The sequence below is a fragment of the Manis javanica genome, chromosome 11 (genome assembly GCF_040802235.1).
Source record: "Manis javanica isolate MJ-LG chromosome 11, MJ_LKY, whole genome shotgun sequence".
Taxonomy (NCBI): Eukaryota; Metazoa; Chordata; class Mammalia; order Pholidota; family Manidae; genus Manis; species Manis javanica.
Genome location: NC_133166.1, coordinates 111,623,684 through 111,651,611, shown reverse-complemented (window position 1 = coordinate 111,651,611; position 27,928 = coordinate 111,623,684). Strand labels below are relative to the sequence as shown.

At 58.8% G+C, this 27,928-nt stretch overlaps 1 protein-coding gene across 7 annotated transcripts in view; it reads left to right on the top strand.

Annotated features, from left to right (window-relative positions):
• KCNQ1 (potassium voltage-gated channel subfamily Q member 1) overlaps nt 1–27,928 on the top strand; it is a 329,509-nt gene that overhangs the window by 199,993 nt on the left and 101,588 nt on the right. The window lies entirely within an intron of this gene.

The following is a 27,928-nucleotide window of genomic DNA, read 5'->3' as shown; positions in this document are numbered from 1 at the left end:
CTTAATAATTTTGTCTTTGAACTTGTGTTTTGTAAGTGAAGTCCCATGGAGCAATGGAGCATGCTCTGGGAACTTGGAGCCTAGGCTTCCATGTGGCCCTTGTCACCTCCCTGCCTCCTCTGGACAGGTTCTTAGTTACCCTAGTTGCCCTCTCTCCTGCCCCCTCTGCCTGCCCAGCGTCCCTCCCCCAACTCCCACCAGGTGACCACTATTACTCTCTGCCCGAGGAAAACAATGGCAGGGAAGGACAAAAGTCCTTTCCCACGTTCTGCAGTGCTGGGAGCCCTGTTGGTAAGATGGCAGTGGTGCTGCCAGGTTCATGGAGCTGTTCAGACCAAAATGAGAGACAGCATGTGAGAGAGCCCACTGCAGTGTTAGCCTGAACGCAGCCCAGGCTCGGGGGCCAGCAGGACATGGCACAGCCCTCTGCCCCCCGGGCTCCAGCCCCGCATCCTTCTGTGGGAGACCAGGACCCTTCTGTGGACCCCGCCGGGCATGTCCATTTCTACTTCACCAGGGGAATGGGAGCCCCAGGTCTTCAGAGCAATTTCACAGATTTTGATAAAACAAAAACCCTGCCTATGTGGGGTTTACATTCCACAAGGAAAGACTGAAGCTTTCAAAGGGTTCTGGCCAGTCTTCTTTATCAGAACGTATAGATCCCTAGGTTACCCTTGTTAGCTGTACCGTGCGGAGGTACCATGATTGATGCCTCTACTCTTGACTTGTGAACATGGTATTTCCCCAACGTTTTTATTTTGGATTTGTTTTTCATCCAAGGATGTTGAGCATGGGATAAACAGCCCCACTAAAGCAAGTCCACTAAAAATGGTGACCATCCTCCTAGTAAAGAGGGACAAGAGGTGTTGACTGGGATTTCATCTTGAAAGCTGATTTCTAAAATTGTGAGAATTGAGCTGATTTGATCTAATACTTAACGCAATGTGTGTTCTAATCATGTACCTGGGTGGGGGGTCCATTTTGCAAGCAGCTGACTCCATTCATTTGTATGTTCACGGGATGGTGCTCGCCACACAGACCTCAGACCCTGAGGTCCTGCACGCTGGGGTTTCTCCTAACAGACTCCTTCATGGTAAAACCCAAGGGCACAGCATCCTTGTGTGACTGTCTTCTCGGGCTGTGCTCCGAGCCAGAACAAGGAGCTGCCGTTGTCCATTGTGACAGAGTGGTTGGCAGGGTGGTTCCGAGTCAAATGCGGGCCGAGTCCTCACCCCTCACCCCCTCACCGCACATGGGGTGCCGTCAATCAGCTAGTGCCGCCTGCCAGCCCAGGCGCACCTGTTGTGTGCACCCCAGCCCCCGCCTCTTCTCTAGCCCTTTGGTAGAGACAGACAGAAGAAAACAGCCCAAGACTGAGAGGGGTTTGTTGTCTCGTCGGGAGACAAGAGACACGTGGGAATTGACTGGCGTACCATGTGAGGCTGGGTGGACTCCAGGCCAACCCTGGGGGCTGCCAGACAGGCTGGGAAGGGACCGGGAGCTGGCTCTGGGCACACTGGCAGCATTCAGGGAAGGGGTGGCAGACACAGCCAGCTCCTCTCTGGGTTGTGCCAGGGTCCCTCTCAAACCCAGGCCAGCCTGAGGCCTCTCTGGTTCTGGAGGCCCTGGGATGCGGCACCTTGCCCCTGTCACCTTCCTGAGCTCAGGACTGCCAAGTGGTATGGGGCAGAGAGCCCAGGCACCTGGTGGCCTCTACCCAGCTGCCCAAGTGACAGAGGGCATCTGGTTTAGCTCATCTGTGTGGGGTGGGGGCTGACCTAGCATCCCTCATGCTCTCTGCAGCACTCATACTCAGGGTTCAAAAGGTTTCCTCCCAGGCCTCTGCACCCGAGTGCACGCACACACGCACACACACATGCACACGCACACGCACACACAGCTGAAGAGAATTAGGCTCAAAACGTCCACTCGGCTTTTCTCTTGATTCCGAGGTATTTAGAATGGGGGCGGGGGATTAGGGGAGGAAGTTGCTGAGCTAATTCTCCTGCGTTTGCCAGCACAGAAGTGCAGATGGGGCCCAGGGCCCCACCGTGTCCTGCAGGCAGCACCAGCCCTCCTCCTGCAGGCAAGGCCTGGGGAAAGGATGATGTGGGGGCCCCGCCACACCCAGGCGACATGGGTTCTCTGAGGGATTCTCTGGGCCGCAGTTTGCCCCACTGCCCCCCTCCCCCAGAGTCTGAGGACGGAAGCAGCTTCAGGCTCAGCCAGGTCCCAGAGAGCTATTTCCCTCCAAAATAGAGAGGCCCAGGGCCACGTGGCTGCCTCAGCACCCTCTTCCCGAGAACAGCCCTTGCCCCTGCTGCTCTCTGAAGCAGACAGGGACGTGGAGGGCAACAAGGAGCCCAGGGCAGCCCTGGGTGGCTGGTGCAGCTGCCGAGCCCACCCTTCAGGACAGCCCCTGCAGCGGACACCCACCATCTCCACATCCCCAGCACCAGTGGCCCCCCGGCCCCCTCGGTGCGGCTTTTGCACATGCTCTCACACCACTGCAGCTGTCCCGAGGGAGGACTCTGTGACCCCCATGACCCTCTGTCCTGTGGCTTCTTCACTGATCACAGGTCTCTGCTGACCCTGCTTCCCACGACCTCACTGTGAATCTCCTTCTTCCTGTGGCCTCTGTTCGCCTCTTGCACCTGTGTTCCGCCTGGGCTCCCCATCCTGATGGCTTTGGGTACATCGGTCTGTTGACCACTCCCTGCTTTCCCCTGGCTCTTGGCATTGGTGTACCCTCCTTCCTCCTCCAGGTCCCCCTGCACCCACTGGTGGGACACCCTCATGTCTACACCCAAAGCTCTTGTCCCCCAGACCTCCCTGCCTCATGCTCCCCACTTTGGAGCTTGGCACCCCCAGTGCAGTTAGGCAGGCTCCAGGTCGTCCTGAGCTCTGCAGGCCATGGCAGGGGGTGTCCCTGGGAGGCTTTGGGGAGATGACAACAAGGATTAGGCCTCCCTTCTAGAAAGAGCACTCCGGCTGCTGGATGGAGAGAGAACTGGAGGGAGCAGGGGGTCACGAGTAGGCCCAGGAGGGCTGCGGGGAGACTCACCATCCCCCAGGGAGACAGGCAGGAGGCCTGGGGAAGGTGGGAGCTCAGGAGGGTGAGGGGGGCCCGGCCAGAGCTCCCATGGGGGGTGGCTTTGGTGAGGCTCTGAGCGCAAGGAGGAGTGCAGATAGCCCTAGGACAGGATTGGAGGAAAGGTCATGGGTCAGGAGGACAAGTCCGGTCTTAGGAAACCTGTGTGGTGGGGTCCTGCCTCACCCCCTGCCCAGCCTCAGTGAGAGCACCGCCACTCTGGCTTTGCCACCGCACAGGCTCGGCCGGGCACAGGCTCAGAGCGGCCGAGTGTGACAGACTTGGTCCCGCGCTCCCGGGGGTGGCCCAGCCCCAGGCCGCTCCTGGGCCCCCTGCTCCAAGAGCAGCCTGGGAACGGAATTATGGGGGAATGCAGTAGTCACGCCTCATTTGAGTCGGCCCTGGCCTTTCCTCACGAGCAGTTTTGCTTTCCTGCATCAGGGTCAGCAATAATGTGAGGCCAGAAGGGGGGCTGGCGCCCTGGCAGTCCCGGTGAGTGGCGGCCTGGGGCTGGGCTGCTTCCCGTCAGCAGGGCAGCTGTGCAGTGTGTGTATATGTGTGGGCACTGCACAGCCAAGCCTGGGTGAACCAACTCCAGTTCTCCCAGAGCCCCCATTTCGATGCGGGTTAACTCAGCAGCTGTCTCCTGAGCACCTGCTGGGGGCCTGGTTGGGTGCCAGGCATGGGGGGCGGGAAAGGAAAGGGAGCTAAAAGCCTTTCCTGCCACCACCTTCCAGGGTCAGTTCCTTCCCACAATGCACGCCATCCCTGGGCACGCCTGCCCCCACTTCCTGCCTACACCTGCCATTTCCACAGCCATCCCTCAGCCTCGGTCTCCCCAGCCCTCTGGGTTGAGTAGGTCCAGCCCGTTGAGGACAGTGGCACTGCCAGGAGCAACCCAGAAAATGCTACAACTGTCTCCCACGCTCGGGAAAGACATTAACAGGAGGCCCCATTGCCATTTCTCTGGTGGTTATAGGTTGTTCTTAAGCACCGAAGCATCCTCCATCAATATTAGTGATGCAGACAGACAACTGCAAAGCGCCCACTATAGCCGCAGCTCTGTGCTTGTGAAACCCTCTGGGTCTCGGGTGGGCAGTGGCACAAATGAGAAGGTTCTAACTGAGCCACACAGGCTCAGAGGATGGATGCGATTTGGACACAAAAGAGGAATGAGATGAAAGGACAGTCCGGCTGGAACATCGTGGAACCCTGTGGTTTTAAGGTCTGTCTGTGAGGTCTTTCAGAATCCTCCCTTCAAGAGGTAGCGCTTAACTCCTTTCCCTGAGTTCGGTCTGGACTGAGCGATCTGCTTCTGATAAACAGAATATGATAGAAATGACAGAGTGTGACTTTCAAGACGAGGTCACGAAAGGCATTGCAGTGTCCTCCTCTCTCACTGGGATTGCTGATGCTAGAAGAAGCCAGCTGCCATGTTGTAAGGGCGCTCAAGCAGCCCACTCAGTGAGGAACTGTGGCCTCCAGCCAACAGCCTCATGAATGTGCAGATCTCTTGAGCAGATCCTGCAGCTGTAGTCAAGCCATCAGATGACCATAGTCCTGGCCAACAGCCTCACAAAGGGACCCTGAGCCAGAATCACCCAGCCATTCAGATTCCTGACCCTCAGAAACCATGCAAGATAATAAATGTTTGCTGCTTTAAGCTGTGGGGTAGGAGGGTAATTTGTTACTCAGCAATAGCTAGCTGATACAGCCACCGTCACAGAGTTTGAACTGACTTATGATAGGGACAGCAAAGAGGGCTCAGTCTCTCGTATGCTTTTGCCAGTGGTTGATGGCTTCTAGGAGGGTGTCATCTGGGACCAGGAGAATGGGTGCTGTGACATCTGCCCCAGGCATGCAAATCATATTTCCACGCTCTCAGAAGATTCTGTCCTCCAGCCCAGGGACTCTTGATCTGGGGCACCTGTAAGAAGCACACCCCTGTGTGGGCCTCACTCACAGAGGTGAGAGATTTTGACTTAGTAGGTGGTCTCTGGGCAGCAGAAAGCTGGTGGCATTTGAGAAGGGGGTGACTTGATGACAATAAGCTTATGATGGGAGGAACTGCCAGCTGGAGTGTGATCCAGCAGCTGTAATAGGTGATTTTTTTCTCCCAAGAGAACATGTATATCCAGTTCTTTGGACATGGGTGGCGCTAAGAGCAATGCCCACCTCACCTGAGGCTGCTGACCAGGTGCCCCACCTCACCAGGCAGCCTCCAGGGCTAGGCTGCTAGGGCACCTTCTCATCTGAGTCTCTGAGTGGATCCCACTGGTCTGTCCCCCAGCACACCTTGGAGGGCACAGAGCAAGGGCAGACAGGATCCCCACACTGTACTGGACATGCTCTCCTCATGGTCCATTCCCAGCACCCTGCTCTCCAACTAGAAGGTGCAGTCTGTCTCGCCTGACCAACAGCTCGAGGTGGTCACTGTGTGAGATCAGGGCTTTGTGACAGTGACGTGGCCTGGGGAGACTGAGGCACAGTGAGGTCAAGGGACTCGCCAGACTTCACACAGGTATCAGGTCCTGGAGCCCAGCTTTGTGCCCAGGCATCCTCGGACCAGGCTCTATCCACCTGTCTGCCCTTTCTTCTCTACCACATGGCCTCAGTGGGCAGAGCATGGCCCCTGCTTGCACAGCAGCCACACACCTCTGTTAGGCAGTCCTGCCGTAGACACGGGCTGACTGCCTTTGCCCACGTTGGCCTCCTGGGCACTGAACCTGCATGTGCAGCCCTTCTTCCCAGGGTCTCACCTGTGGGCCAGGCAGGGGAGGCCACGTGGGTAGCCGAGCCCCAGAGGTACCAGGTCCCTCAGGCTGTGCCCCTGTTCCCTAGGACCCTCCCAACACATGACCAAGGCGGGGACTCCTAGCAGCCCCTGCTTATTAGTTGTTCCACTTGAACATGGCGTTCTTTTTTATGTAGCTGGAGAGGCCTAGGAGTCTGTCCTCAGTAGGGAGAGGACATACCTGGCCCAAACTCACTTCAGCAGCAGCCACTTAACAAACTTGACCTGGACCCTTTCTGGGCAGAGTCCTTTCCTTTCGTGGGTCTGTGGCCTGACCTACTAGCAGCCCAGCTGAGCAGAGCTGGGGTCTCACTGGGGCCATCAGCCCTTGTCGGCATTTCTGTCTCACGCTGCCCCTCTGCTGTGTTGCTGACTTCCTTCTGGTGTGCCTCAAATCCCCAAAGAGGGTGGGGCAGTGGGACATGGCGTGAGCACAGGCTCCAGCCCCTGAAGAGAGTTCCGGGGATGCACAGGGTGGGCAGTGGCTGAAGCGTCAGCCCTCCACCTGGGAAGTGAAGTCTATGAGGGCAGTGAAGGCTTCGGCCGCCTCGGGTCCAAGGAGGCGGGGGACCCAGCCTGAGATGGGGGCTCCGTCTCCTTCACCCCATCCCCCCCGCCAGGCCCACGGCCAGGGCCAAAGCCCTCCTTGGGACATGTCAATGGCAGCAAACATTTTACAGATGTGACACACTCGGAGCCTGGCAACGGGGGCGGCTCCAGCTGCGGGAGAGCATTGTTGGATGTACGTCCGCAGCAAAGCACCCGGTCACCTTTCTCTGCTTGGAGTGTAATCTTTTTTTGGAAGCTTTGCTGGAAAATCTGAATCTTGTGAGCCATCAGCTGTTTATAATCAGAGAAGCATATGTTTAAAAGAGCTGAGGGGCCTTATAAACTCCGTGTGCAAATTACCTTTGGGGCTGCCTGCCCCATCACCCCTCCCCATGGCTGCCATCTCTGGTGAGGGGCTCAGCACGCTGCACAGAACTAGCTGTAACCCTGTTGTGGCATGGGGTCTGTTTAACTTTAGTCACGTCAGCTTGGCCCTGGAGCGTGGGAGCCTCCATCTCTGCTGTGTGGCTTCCAGGTCCCCCCCCCGCCCCCCACCCCAGCTGCAGAGGACTTCTGGCTCGCGGTCCCTGGGCCTTCACCATGAGAAATATTCAACCTGGGAGCCGTGTAGCAGGACGTGGCTAGGAACTGGGCCCCCAAGGCCTGTGGGGGCTTCCTGGACCCCCACATTCAGGGTCAGCCCAGACTTGGGGGCCCCTCTTGAGGCCAGCTATGGTGCTGTGGTCCTGCAAGGTTATTTGTTTGTTTTGTGGTTTTGGGTTTCTATTTTTTATTTTTGCAACAGTTTCGTTCAGATATCACTCACATACCATGCCAACCACCCATTTAAAGTGTGCGATTCAGTGGCTTCTAGTACGTTCAAAATTGTGCAGCCGCCACCGCTATCTAGTTCCAAAATGTTTTCAGCACCCCTAAAGACACCCTGACCCCTTCATCTGCCACTCCCCACACCCCTCCTACCCCTCAGCCCCAGGCAGCCACCAACCTATGTCCTGTCTCTCTGGACGTGCCTGTCCTGGACATTTCATATGAGTGTGATCACACAATACACAGTCTTCTATGGCTGGCATCTTTCACTGAGCATATGCTTTCAAGGTTCATCCACACTGCAGCCTGTGTCAGGGCTTCATTCCTTTTTATGGCCAAATAATATTCCATTGTATGGCTAGACCAAGTTTTATGTGTCCGTTCATCCATTGACGAACTTTTGGGCTGTTTCCACATTTCAGCTACAAGAGTAATGTTGCCATGAACATTCGGGTGTGACTTTTTTATGGAGGTGTATTTCCATTTCTCTCGGGTACATGCCAAGGAGTGGACTTGCTGGGTCATACGGCAGCTCTGGGTTGAACCTCATGAGGAGCTCCCAGGCTGTTTTCCAAAGCGGCTGCACCACTTACCTTCCCGCCCGCATCAATGAGGACCCTGATTCGCCACATCCCTGCCAGCACCTGTTGCTGCTTGTCATTTTCCTTATAGCCATCCTAGTGGGGGTGAATATCACATTGTGGTTTTGATTTGTATTTCCCTGATGGCCAATGATGTTGAACGTCTATTTATGTCTTCGTTGCTCTTTGTATATGTTCTTTACGAAATGCCTGTTCAGATCCTTTGCCCAATTTTTTATTGTGTTGCCTATCTTTAAATTATTTATCTTTTTATTATTGGATGAGTTCTATATATATATTCTGATACAAGTTCCTTATCAGATACATTTTCTTCCATTTTGTGGGTTGTCTTTCTTGATGGTGTCCTTTGACTCACAATGATTTTCAGTTTTAATGAAGTCTGATTTATTTATTTTTGATTTTGTTGCTTAATGTTTTAATGTGTAAGTCCAAAGATTTATTCCTGTGTTTTCCTTGAAGAGTTTTATAGTTCTAGCCCTTACATCTAGGTTTTTGATGTATTTAAGTTCATTTTTGTGTATGGTATGAGATGGGAATCTGGTTTCATTCTTTGGTATATAGATAGATATCTGCTTATCTCAGTACCATTTGTTGAAAAAACTGTTCTTTCCCCATTGAGTGGTCTTGGCACCTATGTCAAAAACCAATTAATTGTAAATGTAAGAGTTTATTTCTAGAATCTCAATCCTATTCCATTGATCTGACATTTTTTCTGGAATGTCAATTCTTTTCCATTGATCTGTGTGCCTCCCTTCATGCCAGTACCACACTGCCTCAGTCACTGTCTCTTTGTAGTAAATTTTGAAATTGGGAAGTGTGTTTTCCAACTTTGTTCTCCTTTCTCAGGATGGTTTGGCTGTCGTAGGTCCCTTGACGTGCAGTTGTGAATGTCAGGACCAACTTGTAATTCTGCAAAGGAACCGGCTGGGATTCCGGGAGGGATTGCACCGAATCTGTAGATCCACTGGGCACTGGGATCCCAACTATGTTCGGCTTTCCAGTCCATGAACATGGGTTATCTTTCCATTTTATTCAGATGTGCTTCCATGTCTTTCAAAAACATCTTATAGTTTTCAGAGTATAACTTTAACATTTATTTTATTGACTCCATGGTGTTTTGTGCAGCAGTGACCAGCAGCCATCCTTCTGTCTCACAGACCAGCCCCATCCAGGCTTCCAAGCCCACCGTCCCCGGGGGGCTCCTCACTGCTCCAGGCCCCCAGGCCCTCTCTCTGCCCCTTCACAGTCCTGTCTTGCTGCATGCACAAACCGTTGCCCTGGCCCTGCGTCCCAGCAGGTTCCCTGAGGCACTCCCCGCATCCGGGTGCACTCATGCCCCTTGTAAGAACCCGTCCCGTGCTTTGGTTGTCCTCTGCCAAGTGGGAGTGCCACCCCCCTGGACTGTGGCTCCCTAAGGTGGCTCCCCCATCTCACTCACTCTGCGGCCGGGAGGCACAGGGCGCAGAAATGGCAGGAAGTTCTGTGGGAGTACCTGAACTGTCTCCCGGGCAAACAGTGTAAGTAGAGGCCCCCATGGTCAACAGATAGCCCTTAAATACTGAGGGGGGCAAACTGGGGGCCTGGAGCCAGGGAGTAGGGCTTTGGCAGCTTCAAATGAAATTTGGTCTTTCAACTTTCCTTTCAAATTGAGGGCCTCAAATCCAGATTCCAGCCCTGGGGGCTGGGTTGGGGAGTGGGGTCCTGGCACTGCTTCTGAGGGTACCTTTGAGGGGACGCAGAGTCGGCTCCTGGCAGACTCTCCTGGATCCAGTGGCAGGCAGCTGGGCTGCTCACCTGCTCACCTGTGTCTGTCCCTTGGGCAGGGTTGGGCTGTGCCAATGGGCCAAATTTAATCACTGCCCGCCAGTAGGCTGTTGCCTTGCCGGGTCTCTCTCCCCGTCTTATAAGGGGCAAATACTGGCTGTATTCCCTGCCCCCCAGAAAGCCAGGGAGGGGACCAAGTCCGAGAGGTGATGGCTTAGGAGTCCTCTGGGACCCTGGGAAGAGATGTGTGTGTGTGTGTGTGTGTCCTAGTCGAGCCATGGGTATCACTCACTCCTCTCGTCCCATCCAGGCGCTCAGCACTCATTGTGCACCTTCAGTGTGCCCGGCCCTCTGCTCGGCGTGGGGATTGCAGCATACTGTGAGCGAATGCTGGTGTTCCTGCTCCCAAGGAGCCACAGTCCAGCTGGGACGTCCGTGCTCAGGGAGATGGCAGCAGGCTCACTGTGCTCGCTAGCAGCCCCCAAGGCTGTGGGGAAGCTGCAGCACGGCTCTCAGTAATCCCGGGGCGGTATTGTAGGGCAGGAACAGGACCCTTCCCCACCTGCTTCCCCAAGGTGCCGGGCCCAGACCACTGCCCCTCCACAGCACACTGGACTGGAGTCAAAGCCTGGGTGTTAGATTCTCTGAGCCTGTCCCCACTGCATAAAACAGGAATGCACTGAGGTGCCCTGGGGACTTCTGTTCCTCTAGGAACATGCAGAGTGGGGCTAAGGTGGGCCGCAGTGGGGATGTTCCTGTGACCACCCCAGCCCAGGGCCTTCCTCGCCCTGACACAGCCACTCCCCAGAGCGGGGAAGCCGGAGCAGCCCTTTCAGCTCGAGACCCTTGAAGCCTCCTGGCATGGGGCCTGCACATCGCCTCCTAGAAAGTCTTCAGCCGGACGTGGGGAGGAGGCTATGGGTGCATGGAGGGACTCCAGCCTCTGCCTCCCTGGGAGGCTTGTCAGAACAAGGTCAGCTCCCTGGAAGATCCCTGGCTGTAAGTGGGGAAGGGTGGAGGGCCCACCCCTCAGCCCGGGGGCACCCTGGGGGCAGTGGGCTAGAGGCCCTGTGGTTTTCACCACTTCAGGAAGCACTTGGCGTCTGGAGGCTTCACGGTCTGAGGGGTTGATGAACCTCTGAAATGAGATCCCAGAAAGCAGCCAGGACCCTGCCTGAGACACTGCTCCCGTGGACCGCATGGGGGGAGCCCCCGCTCTTCCCAGCGCCCCAGGCCAGCCGGACCTGCATTCCACTCTTCCTCCTAACTTCTGGAAATGGTCCCTGAATCACATTGCTTGCTGCGCTCCATTGGGCCTTCTACGCTCTCCCTTCGCTGCTCGCCATAAAAACACTCCAGTCATCTTTTCCGCTGTGGTTTCTATTGTTTCATTTTATTATTCCAGCTATATTAAGTTGGGGAAAGCTACAGAAATGGTTTCTTCTCCCCCAGATTCCAGAACAAGTCATAGCCATTGTAGATTTTAATTAGTCAACATCCCCCAACCTCGTTGTTCCACTTTGTCCCACCTCACTTTCCTCTGTAAGTGGGGGAGTCTCAAGAATAGCGACTCTTGGTGTTTCTGGGGCAGTTCTCTGTTCCCCCGACTCCCATCCAATGAGAGAAAAGTCAGCCCAGATCCCGGGGCAGCCCGGTTTCTGGAGGCCGTGGCTACAGGCGCTGCTGGTCCCTGGCTGGGCTGGGCTTTGGTGGAAGCCAAGTGCAGGGTGAAGGCCTAGGGAGGAATCTGGGTTCTGTTGGCTGCTGGTAAGATTATCCATTAAATCCATATTCCTCACTGTAGAATTCACATATTCAGAGACTCTCCCGTACTCTGGCCCTTTAAGTTACTGCAGTATTGCTTCCAGATGGGCAAACGCCCACTCAGAGCCCAGCCCTGCAGAAACAGCAGCCACTGTACCGCTCACCACTGGGCCTTTGTTCTCTGCGTCCCACTGCCCCCTGCTCAGTTGGGAGGCTTCCAGGTGCCTTCACTTGGGGTCAGGTGGGGGGTGCCGAGCCCGTGGCCCCCAGCCCACAGGAGTCTCAGGAGAAAGAGAACAGCTTGGATGCAGGAGTGTCTCCAGGCCTGAGCCATGGATTGAAGCCTCAGGCATGGCGTGGTCCTGGCCTCGCCCAGGGCCCATCCTGGAAAAGCCTGCTTGTATAGCCGCCTCAGGGATAAGCCAGACAATAGCATTCTAGCATTCCTCACCCGACCTGGTCAGGTGAGGCCCCACCTACCTCGTACTTCCTAGCAGGCCACTCGCCTCACACAGCCTGAGCAACCTTGGTCAGCCCCTGAGGCCCTGCCCAGCGCCCTACCTGCCCTCCTAGACCCCTGAGAGGCAAAACGTGCGCTCTCACCATGCTGCCTGCTGGGCTGTGGGTTCTAGGCTTCCTCGTGTGGCGCCTCCACGTCATCAGTGGGGACGAGGGCCTGCTCTCTGCTGCTCACCTCTGTGTCGCTGGGCACAGGGCTCTGACACTGTGCGTGCTCTGGGTGGACGGCGGAGCTTTTAGTGCAGCAGGTGTTGAAGTGTTGGGCAGAGAGGTGGAGCAGGAGGGTCGGCCAAGGCTCCACAGAGATGGGTTCTTCAGGAAGGAGACAGCATGCCAGGCAGAGGGCACAGCAGGGGCAGAGGTGCGTAGGGTGAAGGGCCCGGACGGAGCCAGCGTGCCCAGCCCGGGGTGACATGAGCAATGGCGGGTGCATGTGTGAGAGTGCCTCGAGGCCCAGTTAGGCTGCCCACCACCATCTTTCTGGCAGCATCCCTTCCTCACACAAAGAAGTGGTGCACGCAGGTATACCTGACCAGAGAGTCCAGATCCTGGGGCCTGATCTCTGGTTCCTTCATGACACATGACCTGCAGCTTGTCAGCATCTCACCTGGAACGGGGAGCCCGGGGCAGGGGCTCTGGAGGTGGCTGGGTGGGGGTGGGCACGGCACACCGGGCCCACATGAGCATGGCCCTTGTGGGTACAAGTGGGGGGTTGCTGGGGCGGGGACTCCAGCAGTAATGCCGCCGAGTGACAAGTGACGCTTGGCGAGTGGTGATGGCTGGCCCACCGGGCCCAGAACTCATGAACATTTCTGGGGCCCTCCATGGCACCAGGCCAGGGACCCCAGCACGGAGACAGTCATCCACACCTGAGGCCCCTCAGCTGCAAAGCAGCCGGCGGCAATTGGTCTGTCCCTCTTTCGAGGCCCCAGCTTCCTAGAGAGTTGGGAGCCCACGCCTTAGAGCCTTATTTAGGGGAGCCAGGCTTTACAGTCACCCAGGCTCCTTTGGCGGCCAGTGGTGGGATGGAGGGGAGACCAGGGAGGACCTGCAGCAGCTGCTCAGCCGCAGGTGCCACGGCCAGGCTGGGGGAGGGCATATATGGGGTGGAAAGGAGAAAGGGTAAGGTGCAAGCCGGGCAGGGGCTCCAGGACCTTGTACCTGCTGTGGGCGAAGACGCAGGGAGAGGAGGGCAGCCAGGGGCGCGGGTTGTGTGGCACGGGGGCCACCACACCCTGAGAAAGACTCGGGCCCAAGCCTGCCTCCTTTGCCCCACCCCTCCCGGGGCCTCTTGGAGGAGACCCCCGCCTTCCTGTCCCCTGCCGGGGTGCTCAGATCCAGGAGGAGCTCCCCTGGGGCTGGGGGGCGCTGGCTCAGGTGATACGGAGAACCCTCCTGCAGCCCCCATCACGCTCTGTGCCTCTGGCCACGTTATGGCCCAGCTTGTGCACGTTGCCCTGCTGGGGTGGCCCTGTGAATGCCACCTGCACCCCCGGGCCTGGGGAGCTGCCCTGTGAGCCCAAGTTCCCGGGACTGAGTGAGCAGGAGGGGCGGCCAGGTGGGAACCTGGCCAGGTGCCATCCCCCGAGTCTCTGCCAAACCCCCGACTCGCCCACCAAGACAAATGAGGCCACCCTTCACCCAGCGCACAGATTTTGGACTCAACTACCTGAGGTAAAACGGCTTCCCTGAGAACCTCAGGCCCATAGCTTTGGGATTAATTCCCTCCCGGGAAAACAAATTTTAAAGGGTTTAAGCCACCCCGGGGCCTCGCCCTGCCTTTGACCTCCTCTGCTCTGGGACTGACAAGACAAGCGCTGTATCAAAGCATTGACCCCACCCACAGAGGTCAGGTCCCCTATTTCTCACCCACCTCATTTGTCTTGGTTGCTAGGCCAGTGTTAATTGCTGTTTGTATCACTTAAAATTTTTCACATTTGGGGCAGTCATAAATAACCCCAAAGCAATGTGCATCCTCTCGGCACCAGGCTCGGGGGCTTTTCTCATTAGGGGAAGAAGCCAGGAAATGCGTGCAAGCTGAGGACCCCCTTGGCTGCCCCAGACATGCCATGGCTCCCCTGGGGTGGAGTGACATGGCTGGCCAGCCAAGCCATTGTGGAAAAAGGCAGCCCAGCCATTAGGCATGTGGCCTCCACGGTGCCACACATGCGGTGCCTATCTGGGAATCACTGGGTGTCCTCCTCCATGACAGTCTTGCCTCAGGCCTCCAGGGCATGCGGCTGCTCCCCCAGCACCCCAGGGTGGCCTGCCAAGTAGTGTCAGCACAAACCCACAGTTCTGCAGGGCCTGGTGGAGTTTCTCTCTCTGCTTCCCAGAACAGCTTGTCTTGAGGGCTTCCCAGTGACGGCCAGGCCCTGGCTGGACCAGGACATGGGACTCCCCCGAAGAAAGTTGGCTGTGGGAGGCTTGGGCATAGCCTTCTCCTAGATGGGGTGAAGCCAGGCAGCTGACATCAGATGGGGCACGGCACGCGTGTTCTGATTCCAAAGCCATATTTCTATTTCTGCATTTGGAGGGAGCAACACACAGCCAGGAGCCAGAGGTAACCGAGTCCTGAACAGGGAGCCACTTACAGGAGCACAGCCGGCCTAAGGCCAGGTGCGCCGTAGGAACTCAACATCCAGTCGCTGAGTAAGTTCACAGACCCTGATGCCCCGACTAGTCAGGGTGGCCAAGGTCCTGTCAAGTAACAGACAGCTCTGGGTTTCATTCCCTCTCCTGGGCTTGTCCAGGGCAGGCTGGCCACAGGAACCCAGGGGTCTGCACGGGAACCCAGGCCACTCTCATAAGCAGCACTGGTCACCATGCCAGCAGGAAAACAGAGCTGGCTGGGTGATATGAGGAGTCGGGGCGTCTGCTCAGAGGGCAGAAACCATCCCGTATGGGGGTCAAGAAGCAGCTCACACTGGCCTCTTCTGCATGGCCTCTTGTTTGGGGATTAGGCTGGCTTTCCCTCTACAGGGCTCTGGCCTTGACCATCAGGGTGTGATGCTGTGGCGAGTGAGTCTCCAGTCCTGTCACCCTGCCCACTCAGCTCACCAGGAAGGGCCCTGAGCTCACACACTGCTCCATCACCCACAAGGCACGAGTTCTCAGGCCGGAGATTTGACTTTCCGGAGGGTCAGCTTAGGGAGCACAGGGCCTTCCTTGCAGGGCTCAGTGTGAGCTTGAATGAGATTCATGCATATGCAGCGCTAGCAGGTTCCCAGGAATAACCGGCCATCAGGGGTTGCATTATTACCCACCTGCCCGGCCCACTGGGCCTTCCCACAGCCTGAGGGTCTGCAGACTCCGCACCTGGGCCTGGAAGAGTTAATGATCAGCCCGACCCCTCCCCCGCAGGGGCAGAAAGTCCTGTGAGCCAGGGAAGGTGGCCTCCTGGAAACCCAGCTGCCCTGGTGTCTCCGGGGCCGGGAGGAGGGAGGTGTTCCTGAGCGGTGGCCCCTCTCTTCCTTCTCACTCCAGTAGAGCAAACAATTACAACCACCCTGCCCGGGTTAGGTGGAGGGGGTCATTCCCAGCAGAGTCCCTCCATTCAGGGCCCCCGTGGGTCACCTTGGTATAGTCAAGGCTGTTTGGGAGGACGGGAGTGGTGGTGGAAGTCAGCCCGTGTGTCACCCCAAAATGAGAGCCCCAACAGCTGCACCCGCGGGGCACATTCACTGCAGCCCACCCCTCTAGGTACAGCCTTCCCAGTTCTCCGAAACGCCAAATATTCACAAGCCAGCAGAAAGGAGACTTAGAGGTGGCCGCGGCAGAATCCCTCCCCCTCCCTGCCTGCCTCCGGGCCTCCTGCCCTTTCCCCTGCCCTCCCAGAGCCAGTACCTGGGCCTCCCCACACCAGGCCCCAACAGGCCCCAGGCTAGGAGGAGCGCTGGTGGGGGCAGGGGACTCCAGGAAGTCACAGCCCCCTCCCCCATGCTCAGGAAAGTTCCCTGGGCCTGGCTGACTGACTTCTTGTTTTGTTCTCAGCACAAGCTCTCCGAATAGTGGGGACATGGGGAAGCCTCGTAGGGCAGTCGGAGGGACAGAAAAACTGTTGCCAGGGGTGGGGGAATAAGAGGCCTGTTTGTGGCCGCAGGACTGAAGGATGGCTCCCTAACCACCCAGACCTTGAGGTCAGAGCACCCCAGAGTAGAAACTCAACATCCAGGTACTCCTGGGGTCCTGGAGAAAGGACAGCGGCTGGGGAAGCCGGGCAGGGCGCAGGCGGAGGGAGCACCTATTGTTTGGTTGTGGTGAAAGGGTGTGGCCTCCGTGCCCCTGGCCGCTCCCTGCCTGCAGAGCTGATCCTTCTCAAGGTGAGCTCTAAGTTGGCAGGCGGGCATGCCCAGCCTGGCTTGGACCCTTGTGGAGGGCCCCAGCCCTCAGGGCAGAGCTCAGGAGGACCCTTCCTGCCCACTGCCGTCCTCAGCCCTTGTGTCCCCTACGGCACCCTCCCACCCCCGTCCTGGAACCCCGCACCTAACCCTACGTACATAGGGACCCCAGCCCGGCCTGGCCTCCCTGCGGCCTGGCCAAGTTCCCTCCTCAGTTGCTTTGCTGTCTTACGTCACTCACAGAAGCCCTGCCCTCCCCTGACCCCCCAAGGGCTTCATGGGGTCCAGCACCCAGCACATGGATAAGCAGAAGGAAGAAGGGGAGAGGCTGATCCCAGCAATGTAAGTTGCTTCCAATGGCTGCGAGGTTGACTGTTAGAAGTTGTTGGGGGAAGCCAGCGGGGCTCCCCGAGTGTGCGCACAGCCTGGGCCCTGCCTGAATCCACCCCCCAGCCCCACACAGTTTTGCATAGGCATGTGACCTGGCCAGAGCCACCGGCATTTGTCACAGGAAGGGCAGTTTGCAGTCCACCTAATGCTAATGTCCACCTGGTGTTGACCAAGCCTCAGCACCCATGTAGGTGTCATCTGCCCTGTCACCAAGGCGTGCTGGGGGGGCAGGAGGCCCATGACCCCCCTGCGACCACCTCCTAGCTGTGTGCTCTTGAATACAGAGCTGGCCTCCTGAGGCTCTCAGGTGGGGGTGATACGCATACCCAGGCACCTTGATCATGAATGTGAGGTTATAAACGCACATATTTAGTTGCTGCAGGAGGTAACGGTGGCTAATGCCATTGTCACCCCTGGCATACAGGTCCCCAGACTGGGAGAATGCAGACCAAAATAAGAGGTTGGGAGATTTGTCTCTGCCTGAAAATCCTCATAGTTTTGCCGTCTCTCAGCCAATGCATTGCCTGCTGGGTGGCAAGCCTTGTCTGGTGGTAGGTCTGTTGGTGGCAACCAAAGCTGGGGTGGCCAGGGACAGAGTTTTGGGCTGTATGCCGTGTGGCTTCAGGGAAATAAACAGCCGCAGTTTGGCCATGAGCTCCAGAGACACCCTAATTTCCCATAGTCTTCAGTTATGGAAAGACAGAAGTGAACAAAGGTGTATGACCAGGCCACCCATATCATGTGCCAGATATGCCCACCCCTGACCCCATGCATGCCCACAGAGGGGACCCACCTCGTTCTGTGTAGGAGCATACCAACTTCCACAGTCTCTCAAAACTGGCCCCCAAGCGACCCATGCCCCTGCATGCTTGGGGTCTGACACAGGAGGCTGCCGCCCAGAGCAGGATCCCACCCCCAAACTCACTGGGGCCATTAAGAGGCTCTCACATTGATTGGACACTCCCAGCTTAGAGACATAAACCAAGTGTCTTGTCGTTCATCTTTAGAGAGGATCGGTGGTATCCCGAAGGCTTGCGTGTCGGCAGCTCTCCATGTCCGGTTGATCTACACACACAGGCATACACTCCCTGGCTCTGCTGCCTTCCGGGGCCAGGCTGAGGTCAGGCCTCCTTGAGGCCAAGTCCACGCTGGCCTTGTGTGGGGACAGCTGAAGGCCAGGAGGAGGCCACTGGCCTTGGGAAAGTCTCCCAAAGCAGAGGCAGCCCCCTCGAAGGTCACCTGGCGGCGCCCTGCTAGGGCAGTGGGACCCCAGGCTGGCGAGCACCAGCAACGTAACATTAACCCCTGCTTGCCCAGAGCTCCACGCTCCTTCATACTCTGGGGCCTTCTCTGGGCGTCCTGTATTGGGCATCTCTCCCGGGTGCTGGGGACCCAAGAGTGACTTCTCCTTGGAAATCAGAAACAGGAGCTAAAGCATAAACACCTTCTCCCTTAGCAGGCCTGCTTCCAGCCCATAGGAAGTCAGGCCCCATGCCTTCTGGGGAGTTCTTGGTATCTACGTTGCAGCCCATAGGAAATCAGGCCCTTTGGACCATTTGGGGCTGTTGTCCCTCATTTGCCTCGTTCAGTGGGCTTGGGTTGGGGTGCGAGCTTTGCTGGGCGTTAGACCCCAGCATAGACCCCCAAGGCCACTGGGGCTTGGTACCAGGGAGATGAGGTGGTTTTTTGGGGTCTCCTTGTCCCAGAGGCCAAGCCAGGGCTGCCCCCACCGCATCCTCCCCAGCTTTCACGGACATGAGCAAGTGTAGCTTTCTGGCTCGGAGCCACAGACGGTCCCTGGCACCTGCAGAGGCCAGGCCCAGATGCAAGCAAGGGTTTCTGCCTTTTGAAGCTTGTAAAGGGTTAGAAAGACAGTGTCCCTTCACTTTATCCATTATGAATGTCAGGGGGATGTGGGGCAAGACCACTCCAGGGACACACCCTACAAGTGACAAAACACCCCACAGTATCCACGGGGGGAGGCCGAGTTAAAAGGCAGCACTTTGGGGGTTGAAAGACCCCTCCATGAGGGTTTGCTCGCAAGGGGACCCCAAGCCTTTGCACCCTTTGTTTAAGGCTGCTAATAAGCCGACTCCCGCTGGGCACCCTGAGGGCCCAGGGCTGCCAGTCCCCATCCCTGCTCGCCACCACCAGCCTCAGAGCGCCACAGCCATCTCCAGACCCGGCTGCCTAGGGCTGTGGCCGGCATTCCCATCCGCGGTGTGAGTGGAATTAGCAGATTGTAGCAAGAAATATTTCTAGGGATTTACATTCCGGTGGTCAAGAGTCTTCTTGAAGCTTTTCTCTTGCCAGCAGGGGTGGGAGGCGCCCTGCAGTGCTGGCGGGGGGAGGGGGCAGGCCTCAGAGGTCACCCCTTCTCGTCCCCACGGGGTCTTTATGAGGACGCCCCTCCACTCTGCAACTCGAGATGTGGCTAACAATGCGAGGCGGTCATTCTGCGGGGCTATTTGTCTTCCCCGACAGCTGCCAGGGCGGCGGCCCCAGCCTGGCCTGTGGAAATGCTGACCAGAGGCGCCAGTAAGGCTCTGAGGAGGCCAGGCCTTGCCCAGAGTCACTGGTCCCTCCACCTGCCTCGCAGCACCTCCACTTTCATCCCTGCCTCCAGCTCAGGGAGGCCTCATGGTGGGCTTGTTGTGGGGTGGCCTGTGAGGCCCGGCTCCAGAGCACCATACGCAGCACAAGCCCAGGGCCCTGGGGACACCCTCGCTGTGAGCTCAAGAGGCCTCCACCACCCACATCTCCCCTGGCAAGCCGTGCACCCAGAGCTTCTTCCCACCTTCTGGCCTCTGTGGGGTCTTGTGGGCAGGCATCTTGCTTGAATGGCTGACAGCTTCCTGGGGTCTTGCCCTGGTCCCCCTCAGAGCAGGGCTGGATCCTGGGGTCCTGGCAGGGACTGGCCTGGGCGAGTCAGGGCGCAGGGAGCTGGGGAGCCACAGAGCCTACCCACCCTGCATCTCACTGCACACTCTGATGTGATAGCACATCAGGTTGATAGACCAAGGAAAGAGCCTGGCTGGGGTGGGGCTGGAGGTGACTCCTCAGCCCCGGGACGGCTTCTCCAGGGAGGTGACAGTTGGCAGGGCCTAGTGAGGCTGGCCATCCTAGGGGCTGTGAGCGCGGGGCCCTGAGTGAGGGCTACAATAGGCTGAGAGGCTATCTGGGTCCTGTGGGTGGGGGGGCCCTGGAGGGCTTTGAGTGAGCTGGGCTCAGGTGTACCCCACCTCCTGGCCTGCCAGGTGTGGGCATGTGTGGCTGCTGCCCGAGCTTGGCATCCCTCCATGGAGCTCCGCATGCTGCCCCGATGACTTTCCTCTGCTGTCCCAGGGTGGTGGGGCTGTCCCCGTCACCACTGGGACCAGTGAGGGGTCACAGAGTCTCAGCAGCCTCCCAAGGGACACTGGGCCTATGGACCTCTTGGTGTGTGTTTCGGGTGGCGGGGTAGCCCACTGGAGGTGTGTGAATCCATCCAGACCCGAACCAGACCAGGATCAGCCCCACCCTGGAGAAGCCCAGCTAGTGCCGCCTGTCAGTCTCAGCATTCCTGTCGCGTGGATGTGAACTTGTGAGGGTGGCAGGCATGTAAATGAGGTCATGCAGCATTTTTTTACGGGCCCCGCACATTTGGAGGCCCCAGGCCAGCCCGGGCCTGGTCCAGTTCACGGTTCCGTCCCTGGTGTGACGGCGAGCCTGGCAGCAGTGATGCGTGTTAAAGGCCATGCTGTGGCTCGAGCGGCCTCTTGCTGCTCACACGTCTGTGGCCGGCTGCACAGGCTACTCTGCCTGGCATGAGTGGGGGCTGGGTGGCCTAGGACAGCATCCCTCCCAGGTCAGCCCTGTGCCGGGGCCTCTCATCCGACCGGCTGGCTGGCTGGGCTCCCACAGCAGAGGCCTCCAGGCGCTCAGGGGCGGGAGGACAGCACAGTGCACGGGGCTGCCAGCCTCTGCTCTGGTCACGACCTGGGGCCCGAGCAAGTCACATGGGCTCAGGGGGGCGGAAACAGAAAAACAGCCCCGACCCCTGGATGGCAGGAGTGGTGGAGTCACATGGCAGAGGGGCTTGCTACAGGTGTGAGAGGGTGGGTCGGCTGCCTTCATGACCTGCTGCAGGTGTGAAGGAATTCACTCTCTTTACCAGGTGGGGCAGAAATTTAAACTTGGCTCTCTGTGCCCCACCCTCCATCCACCCACCACCCCCTCACCACCACTTCCACGCTCTCCCCAGGATCCTGACTGGGGACCCCGTCTTGATAGAACACCACATCTGGACCTGGATGCTCCAGTGAAATTGTTGGGGAGCCATGGACGTGAGTCCAGGAAGGAAAGATAAACACACACACATGCAGGCTCAGATAATCTATGGTCTTCTTGCCAGCTCGGTATCGCTTTACGGTGTCACCTTTCGGCACGGAGCCACTTACTCTGTCACGGCAGAGAGCCCTCCCGCTCCACCAGGTGACGGCTCTAAATCCTCAGGAGAGACAGCCATCCTCCCACCCGGATTGAGTTTCTGCAAAACGGAACAGGGCTGGCAGCCGGGGGCCCCATCCCCAGGCTGTAGGGCCCCCAAAGGCTGCCGGGTGTGCTTCAAAGACTGCAGACCAGGGGTGCAGTGTGTCCCTGACAAGCTGCTGCCCTGGGAGCAGAAAAGGTGGGGGTGAGGAGCAGGGAAGAAGGGAGGGCTCAGGCTGCCCTTTAGGGCTGGAGCCTCATCACCTGGGCAGGATCCCCGTCGGGAGCCCCTTCCCTGTCAACGCAGCACCCCCTTTGCAGGCCCTCAAGGAGAAGGGCATGAGGGGCCTGGGGTGCCCTGATGTGGCTGCAGCTGAGTGCCAGCCTCACGCTCGGCCCTCTGCCCAGCTCCCGTCTCTTGCCACACCGCCAGGAGGCACTGCTGTGATTACTCCGGGCTCACAGATGGGGATGTGGGGACTTGCCCAAAGAGACAGAGGGACCCACAGAGCCAGGAGTCAGAGTGCGGACAAGGGCCACCTGCCCACAGGTAGCAGTGTTTCCAGGATCAAGTTTTGGGCTCAGCGCAGAGCTGGCTACGTCCTGTCCTGCTGCTCACCAACTGTGTGATCTTGAATATGACACTTAAAGGCCTGAGCTTCAATGTCAGCTTAAAGAAGGACCCCAGTGGCCTCTGTCACAGGGAGCAGACAACCGGTCCGGTAACCTGTACCAGCTTCCCAGGGCCTCCGTGCTTAGAAACAGTGCTCAGGGACAGACCCTTTAGAGAACCATCACTCTGGAATCTGGGTCCTCAGGGTGCCTGGTCATTTACAGTCAGCAAGCCAGACAGCCAAGTGTGCAATTTGCTGGAAATTCTCAGATATGTCTCCTAAACGCACACCTCAAATGAGGACTAGACCCTTCACTGCCCTGCTTCAGCTCTGGGCAGCGCTGGGGAGCTGGGGAGGACCGATTCATGACATGGAGGCAGGGGTGCCTGGGCACATGGGCAGGAGCCAACCGTGGAGGACCCAGTGGTGGGCCTCCAAGAAGCTCCAGAGTTGGTCTCCCCCTCGCAGACCAATGGCAGACTCCAGAAACATCGTGGTGGGAAGGGTGCGGCTGCTGCCCTAGCCCCTGGGAGAAGCGCTCCCGCTCTGGCAAGGTGCTTTGGCTACTGCCTGGGTTGAGTGTCAGCATATGCACCACCCTGCCCTCAGGACAGGAGAGGGAGCCCAGCCTGCCTTTGGCATCAGAAGAATGGCTTTTATAGTGGAGAAACCCTACCACTTGTCCATTTGGGGGGTCCCTGACTTTCTCTGGGAGTTGCTGAAGTAGAGGCTACATGTTACCTGTGGCTGAGGACGCACCTTAGCTCAAGGGCCCCCACATTCAAAGGGCTTGTTCCCAGAACCCCAAAACTGCTTGCCATCACCCCCTTCCTGGACAAGCCCCACCACACTGGGCCAAGGGCGCCCTGGCGCCAGACTCCACAGCCACATTCACACTGCAGCCGAGAGGGCCCTGAGGGACTGGGGGCTGCCGGGCTTTCTATGCAAATCCTCTCTCCCACTGCCCGCACTGCGGGTCACTTGCCTGGTTAATCATCCTGGGGCCCTGCGGGTCAAGGAGAGGCAGGAGGCCTACTCCCCACTTCTCAGATTCTGCTGAACTAACTGAAACCCCAACCTTCGGGCTTCCCCACTAATTTGCGATAAGGCCTCGCCAAGAAAAACAGCAAAAGACCCCTGGTTTCTTCACAAATTCCAGAGCGCTTGGTTCATTCCGGCAGGGAAGGGGCCTGAGGCAGTCGTGTGTGCAGAACCTGCTCTGCGTGGGTGCAGGGCTGGGGACGGCCTCCGGAGACTTGGCTAAGGAGGACCACCTGCCCACTCTGGGGAGATTGCTTCCAGCTGGCGGGGCCAGTGAAGGCCGAGGGTGGGTCCTGGGCGGTGGCTCAGACCGGGCAGTGAATGCTCCAGTGACGTGTGTGTGCAAATGTGGCCGGCTAGGGTGGGGCTGCATGGGAGGCTTGAACACCCAGGCTCCTGATCAGAGGACATCAGCGTTCCCAGATGGATTTGGGGTCACCTACTGATGTCCTCAGATCAGGGGCAGCAGCATGTTTGAGCAAGGGTCAGTGTCTTCCTAGAGGTGAGCCCTGGCTGGTGACAGGTTTTCAAAGAACCCAGGCAAAGCCCAGGAGGCAATGGCTGCTCTCTCAGAGCTGGGGAACCTGAGGCCAGGTCCAGGTCCTAGCACTCCCCGCCGTGCCCCACTTTGGCCCGCGCGCAGCATGGAGCTGGGAGCCCAGAGGGGCTCTGGGTGGAGCTGTGGTGGGGAGTCAGTGGACTGAAGCCAGATAGACAGTTGCGGGCCCTCCCGGGTAGGGAGGATAAATACCTGGTGTTCCTTCCCCACATGCTCCACTCACGCCACGAGGGTGGGACACTGCTGGCGTACCTTCCTCTGTGGCTGCTGAGGGCATCTCAGTGCAGAAGAAAGGGACCAACTCCCCAGGACCCCTGCGCTACTCATGCCACGCCCTTCCCTTTGCTCGTGGCATGGAATCCAAGCCTCTTGCCCAGCACGAGGCTCACATAGCCAGGTCCTGTTTACAGCTGGCCCCCTCTTCTTGGGCCCAGGCTCTCTGGCCTTTTCGTCCCTGGGCCTGTTCCAGCTCTCCTGCGTCAGGCCTCTGCACAAGTCCCCTCCAGGTCTTACTATGGCCCTGCCCTTCCCCAGATGGCCCTCCCCTGTCCCCTCCACCCTTCCCTTTGGCTTTGACTCTGACAGTGGCTCCTCAGAGCCCTTCCGATGTCCCTAGGGAATGGCGTCTCTTCTGCCCTGGACAGAGGCCCTCTGAGGCCAGGGCAGGGACTCTTGTTCCCCCTCACCAGGGTCCAGGCTGCCTCCTCCCGGAGAGTCTAAAGCCACCCCGAGGCAGCTCATGGGCAGAGCCAGGCCTCAGGGAGGGCAGGGGCTGGCAGCCTGGGTCCAGGCAGAGCCTTCAGCATCCTCCCCAGGGGAGACAGCCGGTCTGGTCGCTGAGGGCTCAGGCTCAGGGCAGAGGGTCCACCTGCCCTTGGCAGCCCCTCACCACCCGAGGCCCCTGTGGATGCTGTTGAGCCGCCAGAAACTTAATCTATTATTACACAGAAACTTCTGTGAAGTTAGGGGTTTGAACTCCCCAGAAGTGTTTGCCTGATTGGGAGCTGATAGCGGGGTGACTAATGCTGGCGATAAGGTGCTGATTGGTTCTGGGAGCCGCTGCGGACACAGGGACTGTTGTGAGCACCGGGCTGGCAACTGTGCTCACCAGAACAATAGCCCATTTGTCCACTGCCCCGCCTGCCACCCGCCCAGCCCGGACGGGAACCCCAGAGCCCGGCTCTCCTCAGGGAGAGGGCCCGGGTCATTGGGGGACAGGCCCAAGCGGCAAGCACTGTCCTGCCCTGGCATCAGGCAGAGGAAAGGTGAGAAGGGGGCCCCTTAGCTCCTCCTTCAAGCTCCCCCATGGGGTGGAGCCGCGCCGCTAGTGACAAGACCCCCCTGCCTCAATAGCCACCCCTGTAAAATGGGATAACAAAGTCCTCACCCTGTAGTGCTACCAGCAGATTAAATTAGATCAGGTAGAAAAGTCCTTAAAGAGACATAAGTGCTTTTATTTGACAAACACGGAACACCTGTCCCAAGTATGTGTGTGGGAGGGGCTACAACAGTGATGATTTAGATGCAAAATTGGCCGACATGGATACAGGTGACCGTGACCAGATGCAAAGTTAACACAACATTGACACAAAATGACAGAAAATCCACGCATACAGAGGAGCCAACATTCCAAATGCCTGGTGACATTCCAAATGGACAGTCATAAGATCCATAAGGAAACGTATTTAGCAGTTTGTTATTTATTGATGAGCCTAGAAGGATTCAAGGCAGGCAGGCAGCAGGGAAGGGTCCTGTCCTAGCCCAGGGCCGGGTGGCTCATGGACAGGGCCACCACACCGTGGCCCCAGGAAGGAGAGTTTCAGGGCGTCAGGGCAGAGAGAGCTCGCGGCCCACTGCCACCCGGACTCCCTGATGCGAGCCTCAGCTGTGTGCGCCCCGCCCTGTGGAGGGAGCGGACTTCCCTGGGGGGCAGCCCACAGCTCCCCGGCTGGAGGCAATGAGCCACCCAGGCCTGAGTGGGTTCTGCGGGCATCACCGCCATCTCCCCCTTGTCATGCGGAGGGAGCACCAGTAGGCCCTCGGGGCACCGTTGGAATGCTGGCCCCACGGGAATTCCATCCCTGATGAGTCTGCCCATTCCAGCTGTGTCAAAGGGCGCGTCCTGGGAAAGGGAGCAAAGGCCCCAGGCCGCCCGCCACCAACCCACCTCAGTGCTGGGCACCAGCGGCACTGCTGCCTCCCCTGGAAGCCCGTATTCCCCAGCTGGCGCACGGGGAGGGGCGGAGGCCAGCCCAGGTGAAGGAGCGCACCTGCAGCGCGGGCACCTGACCCTCCCCAGCACAGTGGCCCCAAGAGGCCTCCCGGGACGCGCTCTCTCCAGACGCTGCTGGGAGCCCTTCCCTTGCGCCCACGTGGTCGCCTCGCAGCCCTCTCAGCCCTCAGTCTCCTGGTTGAAATGCCATTTTTGTGGGGGTCACTCAGCTGACACAGATCCCTGGGCCTCTGCAGCAGCCTCTCGCAGACGGCACCCTCAGGGTGGCAGCTTCCCCCTGGTGCCCCCTGCCTTGGCCATCCCTGCTTCCCAGGTGTGTGTGTGTGAGGGTGACCAAGCCCTGTCCCTCCCCCTGGGCAGTCATCCCACCCCCCAGTGCAGCCACATCTCCGGAGCTTTCTCCCCAGCAGAGAGAAGGGGAAGCATGCCACCAAGAGGGCCAGCTGGGGGTGGCGATGCCAGCTGGTGTCCCCTCCTCCGCGTCAGGGGAATGGAAGACCAGGCTTGGGTTCCAGGTCTTCACCCTCGAGACTTGGAGATCAAGGAGGCGGGGACAAGGCCACCACCTGGGATGCGCACATGTTCGGGGAGGGCCTGCAGGGGCGTCAGCACTGCGCCTTTCAACGAGGGAGCAAACTGCCCCCATGGGGAAGCCCCTTGTGCCCAGAGGTGCCTCCATGCCCCGACCCTTCCTCCCCGCTGCTGACCCCGGCTCTGGGCCATGGGGCCTGCTCTCCCCACCATTTGCAATGCCTGCCCTGGCCAGGTGGGACAACTCCTGGCTTCTCTTCCCTCTTGCCTTTGGGGGGCTGCCTTTCAGACCTTGACTGGCACCTTCCCTCCTGTGCCAAGGCCCAGGGGTGATGTGAGCGACCAAGTGTTACAGCTGGGAGCAAGCGAAGGAAGGGGCCTGAGGCACCAGTTGCTTCCGACGGGGCCCGAGGGGCGTCTGACCTTTCCGGCCACAGGGCAGCAGTTGCGTGAGCCCGAACAATCACCCCAGTGTGCGAGGCACAAGCGGCCTTTTCTTCCTTGCCAGGCCAGCGTGCACAGCTCCCAGCCTGGCTTCCCTTGAACAAACATATTTATTGTGGCCGCCACCGAAGGCCTCGCCTCACAGCCGGAGCCTGGGGGCCCCTGTCCCACCCACTCGGGCTTGGGGAGGGGACCCCTGCCCTGGCAGTCTCTCCCACCAGGCCCCCTGCCCTGCAGGCCCAGCTTCGTCATGGCTGAGGCAGGGTGGCTCCGGTCCCCCGCACTGGACGGCTGCTGGTGCTCCCTCGGTAGCCGGTGACCACCCGCAGGCCAAGCCAGGCACATGGGAGGAGAGGTCTGGGGACAGCTGCCCCTGAGCCGCCCTCACCTTTGGCCTGGGATTCCTCTGCGTGAGATGGAAAGCACACCCAGCCTCGCCCTGGGCACCCTCCCGCCCCCACCTGGCTGCTGCCCCTCCTGCCCTGGGATGGCTTGCCCTCAAATCCTGTAGGATGTGTCGGGGCCCTATCGCCCCTCCCGGGGAACATCCTGAATGGTAGGGCCATCCCCACTCAGGGCTCTCGGCTGCGCTCAGAGCAGGGAGCCCCGGGTGCCCTCTGTGCGGCCCCGACCCTCCCAGGCCCCCACTTCTTTGCTCAGCCTCCTTCCCCCACATGTTCTCTGCCTGTATACCCAGAGGCTGTGTGCCACCCCCAGTGCAGGAGACCCCTCCTGGTTACAAGGGTGTGGGCAGGCTGTCGGGGCCCTGGAGGGTAGGGCAATACCCCAAGGTTGTTACAGCTCCTCCAGGAGGAAGAGTTGGGGAGACCTTGAAGGGAGGGCCTGTCTGAGAAAGGACGCAGCCAGGGCCAGACCAAGGCAGCCCTTCAGGAAGGGGCTGAGTCTGGAGGGCAGGAGGGAGACTTCCAGGCTGAGGGAATTGGAGAGGAGAGGAGCCCAGGGCAGGAAGGGACCAGATGGGGAGAACTCAGGTGGCTTCCCTGCCCTCAGCCCAGACTTCCCAGCTCAGGCTTGGAGTTCCTAGGCACTGCCAGCCCCCGAGAAGCCCCAGAGAGCTCAAAAAGTCCTCTGTGTTGCTTGGGCCAGATCCCTGGGTCATCCTGGGTACTCCCCACTCTCGAAGCACCAGAGTCTGTGCCATCTCTCCTCCTGCCCACCCCCCAGTCCATGCACATCACCTCAGCCTGGTTGACCTGCCCTGGGCTCCCTTGCCCTCTCCTGCCCTTCTGTTCCCTTCCGGTAGGTGCCCCATCCTACTGGGGGCCCTGCCTGCAGACCCCGCGTACAATGCCTCAAGCCCCTCCCTCTGCCCTGGCATGGCCTTACCACACACTCTCCTACCTCAGGGCCTTTGCACATGCATGGTACTTCCAG